We start from the raw sequence: 7,758 nt of genomic DNA on the forward strand, positions 1-7,758 counted from the left end.
GATGTCAGACACTATACTACACCAGATAAATGACCTGTTATAGTAGTGTAGATGTCAGAAACTATACTATCACCAGATAACTGACCTGTTATAGTAGTGTAGATGTCAGAACACTATACTATGCACCAGATAACTGGCTATGTTTGTTACGCGGAGTGGAACATGGGAACCAAGAGCCAGACTCAGACGAGGAGACTGGGACGCCTTAACCAAGGTATTTTTAACACACGGGGAGAAGGAGTGCAGGTCAGGGAAGCTCGGCGGGTTGCTGGAAACCAGGTCGGAGGCTGAGCTGGAGCGAGAGGGTTAAGACAGGGTTAAGCAGGTCCTGGGGAATCCAAGGAGTAGTAGTAGAGTGGGAATCCAGACAGAGTAGCAGGATGACGAGACATGGGACTGAAGACAGGGACCAGAGTCGGAGCGAGAGCAGAACTGTACGCGTAGAGGAAAACAGGCAGCGAGAAAACAGGATGACAGGATACTGAATACTAACAAATTATATAAGAAATGTAGACTGACTGAGCAGAGATTTACCTCTGGCAGCGTGGAAGTGGCAGGGCTTGGGATATTGTAGAGGTCTGTGATTATGAGCAACAACGGTCTACACAGCTGGATGGGGATACGTGCTCTGAACTCTAGCACTACCTTTCTCCAGCCCCCAAGCAATCAACCAAACACACACAGCAGAGAGATATAGTGGTGAGGTGATTTCTTAAGAGTATCTGTGTGGCGTTCCGGATTCGTTTCGTTGTTTTAGCTTTCTATTAACCCATGTGTTGTGTCTTTGCAACACCCAGGTGTTTCCGGTCTGATGGTCAAATGGAGAACCCCCACAGGAGTTGTTGTAAACCAATGTCGGAAGGAACAGAAAGCATAAGAAACAGACTTGAGAACACGTGATGACAGTGGTTGTCGTTGCAGTGAGCAGATGTGAACAATTACCCCAGTGTTGTGTTAATTTACCATAAGATTGGATTAAGTGATGTTTCCATGCATTAACAAAACATCGTGACCATATTACCTATTTCCCCAGCCAGTTGACTACACTACTATAACAGGTCAGTTATCTGGTGATAGTATAGTGTTCTGACATCTACACTACTATAACAGGTCAGTTATCTGGTGATAGTATAGTGTCCTGATGTCTAAACTACTATAACAGGTCAGTTTATCTTGTGATTGTATAATCAACTGTCCTACAGTTAGAATAGGATGTTTGTCACTAATACTGGAACTGGAGGAAGCTACAAGATGTGCAGGCTTTTGATTCAGCCCAACCCTAACACACCTGATTCTACTAATCAACCAATCACAATCTAAATCAGTTAACTGAATGCAAAGTCACTGTTTTCTACCAGAAGTGTTGTATTAGCAGTGTTCTGCTACTAGTGTTCTATTACCAGTGTTCTATTACCAGTGTTGTATTACCAGTGTTATATTACCAGTGTTCTATTGCTAGTGTTGTATTACCAGTGTTGTATTACCAGTGTTGTATTACCAGTGTTAACCTCATAACCTGGTTCTAATAGTGAGTATTATGTAGTGACTCTTTAACCCAACACCTAGCAACTCATAACCTGGTCTATAGTGAGTTTATACTTGTAGTGACCTAACACCAAACACCTAGCAACCTCAATAACCTGGTCTATACTGAGTTTTTATAATGTAGTGACCTTAATCCAACACCTAGCAACCAACATAACCTGGTCTATACTGAGTTTATACTGTAGTGACTTAACCAACACCTAGGCAACCTCATAACCTGGTCTATACTGAGTTTATACTGTAGTGACCTTAATCAACACCTAGCAACCTCATAACCTGGTCTTACTGAGTTTATACTGTAGTGACCTTAATCCACACCTAGCAAACTCTCATAAACCTGGTCTATACTTGAGTTTTACTGTAGTGGCCTTAACCCAACACCTAGCAACCTCATAACCTGGTCTATACTGAGTTTATACTGTATGACCTTAACCAACACCTAGCAACCTTTAACCTGGTCTAATCACTGAGTTTATACTGTAATGACCTTAACCCAACACCTAGCAACCTCATAACCTGGTCTATTATCTGAGTTATACTGCAGTGACCTTGACCCAAACACTAGCAAGCTTATAACCTGGTCTATACTGAGTTTTATACTGCAGTGACCTTGACCCAACACCTAGCAACCTTATAAACCTGGTCTATACTGAGTTTATCTGTAGTGACCTTAACCAGACACGTAGCAACCTCATAACCTGGTCTATACTGAGTTTATACTGTAGTTGACCTTAACCCAACACCTAGCAAGCTTATACCTGGTCTATACTGAGTTTATATCTGCAGTGACCTTGACCCAACCCTAGCAACCTTATAACCTGGTCATACTGAGTTTTATACTGTAGTGACCTTGACCCAACACCGAACACCCTAGCAACCTCATAAACCTGGTCTATACTGAGTTTATACTGTAGTGACCTTAACCCAACACCTAAGCACCTCATAACCTGGTCTTGCTGAGTTTATACTGCAGTGACCTTAACCAACACCTAGCAACCTTTCATAACCTGGTCTATACTGAGTTTATACTGTAGTGGCCTTAACCCAACACCTAGCAACGCTCATAACCTGGTTATACTGAGTTTATACTGTAGTGACCTTAACCAACACCTAGGCAACCTCATATCCTGGTCTATACTGATTTTATACTGTAATGACCTTAACCCAACACCTAGCAATTCTCATAACCTGGTCTATACTGAGTTTATACTGTAGTGACCTTAACCCAACACCTAGCAACCTCATAAACCTGGTCTATACTGAGTTTTACTGTAGTTGACCTTAACCCAACACCTAGCAACCTCATAACCTGGTTATACTGAGTTTAACTGTAGTGGACCTTATCCCAACACCTAGCAACCTCATAACCTGGTCTATACTGAGTTTATACTGTAGTGGCCTAACCCCAACACCTAGCAACCTCATAACCTGGTCTACACTGAGTTTATACTGTAGTGACCTTAACCCATCACCTAGCAACCACATAACCTGGTCTATAGTGGTTTATACTGTAGGGACCTTAACCAACACTACTGCAACCTCATAACCTGGGTCTATACTGAGTTTATACTGTAGTGACCTTAACCCAACACTCTAGCAACCTCATAACCTGGTCTATAGTGAGTTTATAACTGTAGGGACCTTAACCCAAACACTATGCAACCTCATAACCTGGTCTATACTGAGTTTTACTGTAGTGACCTTAACCCAACACCTAGCAACCACATAACCTGGTCTATACTGGAGTTTATACTGCAGTGACCTTGGACCCAACACCTAGCAGCTTATAACCTGGTCTATACTGAGTTTATACTGCAGTGACCTTGACCCAACACCTAGCAACCTTATAACCTGGTCTATACTGAGTTTATACTGTAGTGACCTGACCCAACACCCAACACCTAGCAACCTCATAAACCTGGTCTATACTGAGTTTATCCTGTTAGTGACCTAATCCAACACCTAGCAACCTCATAACCTGGTCTATACTGAGTTTATACTGTAGTGACCTTAAACCCAAACACCTATCAACCTCATAACCTGGTCTATACTGAGTTTAATACTGTAGTGACCTTAACCCAACACCTAGCAACCTCATAACCTAGTCTATACTGAATGTATACTGTAGTGACCTTAGCCCAACACCTAGCAACCTCATAACCTGGTCTATACTGAGTTTATATCTGCAGTGACCTTAACCCAATACCTAGCAACCTCATAATCCTGGTCTTACTGAGTTTATACTGTAGTGACCTTAACCACAACAACCTAGCAACCTCATAACCTGGTCTATACTGAGTTTATACTGTAGTGGACTTTAACCCAACACCTAGCAACCTCATAACCTGGTCTATACTGAGTTTATACTGTAGTGACCTTAACCGCAACACCTAGCAACCTCATAACCTGGTCTATACTGAGTTTATACTGTAGTGACCTTAACCCAACACCTTAGCAACTTATAACCTGGTCTATAGTGAGTTTATACTGTATGACCTTAACCCAACACCTAAGCAACCTCATAACCTGGTCTATACTGAGTTTATACTGTAGTGACCTTAACCAACACCTAGCAACCTTCACTTAACTGGTCTATACTGAGTTTATACTGTAGTGGCCTTAACACCAACACCTCGCAACCTTATACCTGGTCTACACTGAGTTTATACTGTAGTGCCTTAATCCCAACACCTAGCAACCTCATAACCTGGTCTATACTGAGTTTTATACTGTAGTGGCCTTAAACCCAACACCTAGCAACCTCATAACCTGGTCTATACTGAGTTTATACTGTAGTGACCTTAACCCACACACTAGCAACCTCATAACCTGGTTGTATACTGAGTTTTATACTGTAGTGGCCTTAACCCCAACACCTAGCACCTTATAACCTGGTCTATACTGAGTTTTATACTGTAGTGACCTTAATCCAACACCTAGCAACCTCATAACCTGGTCTATACTGAGTTTATACTGTAGTGACCTTAACCCAACACCTAGCAACCTCATAACCTGGTCTATACTGAGTTTATACTGTAGTGACCTTAACCGCACCTAGCAACTTCATAACCTGTCTATACTGAGTTTATACTGTAGTGACCTTAATCCAACACCTAGCAACCCATAACCTGGTCTATACTGAGTTTATGATGTAGTGACCTTAACCCAACACCTAGCACCTTATAACCTGGTCTATACTGAGTTTATGATGTAGTGACCTTAATCCAACACCTAGCAACCTCAATAACCTGGTTATACTGAGTTTATGATGTAGTGACTTAAACCCAACACTAGGCAACCTCATAACCTGGTCTATACTGAGTTTATACTGTAGTGGCCTTAACCCAACACCTAGCAACCTCATAACCTGGTCTTATACTGAGTTTATACTGTAGTGGCCTTAACCCAACACCTAGCAACCTCATAACCCTGGTCTATACTGGTTTTACTGTAGTGACCTTAACCCAACACTAGCAACCTTCATAACCTGGTCTATACTGAGTTTAATCGTAGTGACCTTAATCCAACACCTAGCAAACCACATAAACCTGGTCTATACTGAGTTTATGATGTAGTGACCTTAACCCAACACCTAGCAACCTCATAACCTGGTCTATACTGAGTTTATGATGTAGTGACGCTTAATCCAACACCTAGCAACCTCATAACCTGGTCTATCATGAGTTTATGATGTAGTGACCTTAATCCACACACCTAGCAACCACATAACCTGGTCTATACTGAGTTTATACTGTAGTGCCTTAACCCAACACTAGCAACCTCATAACCTGGTCTATACTGAGTTTATACTGTAAGTGGGCCTTACCCAACACCTAGCAACCTCATACCTGGTCTTATACTGAGTTTATACTGTAGTGGCCTTAACCCAACACCTAGCAACCTTCATAACCTGGTCTACACTGAGTTTATGATGTAGTGACCTTAACCCAACACCTAGCAACTTCATAACCTGGTCTATAGTGAGTTTATACTGTGGTGACCTTAACCCAACAACCTAGCAACCCATAACCTGGTCTATACTGAGTTTATACTGTGGTGACCTTATCCCAACACCTAGCAACCTCATAACCTGGTCTATACTGAGTTTATACTGGTACATGACCTAACCCAAACACTAGCAACCTCATACCTGGTCTATACTGAGTTTATACTGTAATGACCTTAACCCAACACCTAGCAACCTCATAACCTGTCTATACTGAGTTTATACTGTAGTGACCTTAACCAAACACCTAGCAACCTCATAACCTGGTCTATACTGAGTTTATACTGTAGTGGCCTTATACCCAACACCTAGCAACCTTATAACCTGGTCTACACTGAGTTTATACTGCAGTGACCTTAACCCAACACCTAGCAACCTCATAACCTGGTCTATACTGAGTTTATCTGTAAGTGGCCTTAACCCAACACCTAGCACCTTATACCTGGTCTACACTGAGTTTATACTGTAGTGACCTTAACCCACACCTAGCAACCTCATATCCTGGTCTATACTGATTTTATACTGTAGTGACCTTAACCCAACACCTAGCAACCTCATAACCTGGTCTATACTGAGTTTATACTGTGTGACCTAACCCAACACCTAGCACCCTCATAACCTGGTCTATACTGAGTTTATACTGTAGTGGCCTTAACCAACACCTAGCAACCCTCATAACCTGGTCTACACTGAGTTTATACTGTTGACCTTAACCCATCACCTAGCAACCACATAACCTGGTCTATAGTGAGTTTATACTGTAGGGACCTTAACCCAACACTATGCAACCTCATAACCTGGTCTATACTGAGTTTATACTGTAGTGACCTTAACCAAACTAGCAACCACATAACCTGGTCATACTGAGTTTTAACTTGCAGTGACCTTGACCCAACACTAGCAAGCTTATAACCTGGTCTATACTGAGTTTATTAACTGCAGTTACCTTACCCAACACCTAGCAACCTTATAACCTGGTCTATACTGAGTTTATACTGTAGTGACCTTGACCCAACCCCAACCACCTAGCAACCTCATAACCTGGCTATACTGAGTTTATACTGTGTGACCTTAACAACACCTAGCAACCTCATAACCTGGTCTATACTGAGTTTATACTGTAGTGACCTTAACCCAACACCTAGCAACCTCATAACCTGGTCTATACTTGAGTTTATACTGTAGTGGACCTTAAACCCACACCTAGCAACCTTAAACCTGGTCTACACTGAGTTTATGATGTTAGTGACCTTAACCCAACACCTAGCAACCTCATAACCTGGTCTATAGTGAGTTTTATGCATGTAGTGACCTTAAACCCAACACCTAGCAACCTCATAAACCTGGTCTATAGTGAGTTTATACTGTAGTGACCATTAACCAACACCTAGCAACCTCATCCCTGGTCTATACTGAGTTTATACTGTAGTGACCTTAACCCACCACTATGCAACCTCATAACCTGGTCTACACTGAGTTTTACTGGTAGGACTTCCATACAACCCTAGCAACGCACATAACCTGGTCTATACTGAGTTTATACTTTAGTGACCTTAACCCAACACCTAGCAACCTCATAACTGGGCTATACTGAGTTTATACTGTAGTGACCTTAACCCAACACGCTAGCAACTCATAATGGTCTACACCGAGTTTATAACTGCAGTGACTTAACGCCAACACCACTAGCAACCTATAACCTGGTCTATACTGAGTTTATACTTTAAAGTGACCTTACGTCCAACACTAGCCACCTACAACCTGGTCTATACTCGGGTTTATACTGTATGACCCTTAACCCAACACTAGTCAACGCTCAATAACTGGTCTACACTGAGTTTATACTGGCAGTGACCTTAACCCAACACCAGCAACCTCATAACTGGTCTATACTGGAGTTTATACTGTAGTGACTTAACCCCACACCTAGCAACTTTATAACCTGGTCCTATACTGCAGTTTATACTTTAGTGACCTTAACCCAACACCTAGCAACCTCATAACCTGGGTCTATACTGAAGTTTATACTGTAGTGACCTTAACCCACCCCTAGCAACCTCATACCTGGTCTACAACTGAGTTTCTAACTGCAGTGACCTTAACCCAACACCTAGCAACCTCAATACCACTGGTCTATATGAGTTTATCTGTAGTGACTTAAACCCAAAACACCTAGACCTATAACTGGTTTTACACTGAGTTTTATA

Source organism: Salvelinus sp. IW2-2015, unplaced genomic scaffold (genome assembly GCF_002910315.2).
Source record: "Salvelinus sp. IW2-2015 unplaced genomic scaffold, ASM291031v2 Un_scaffold2506, whole genome shotgun sequence".
Lineage (NCBI taxonomy): Eukaryota > Metazoa > Chordata > Actinopteri > Salmoniformes > Salmonidae > Salvelinus > Salvelinus sp. IW2-2015.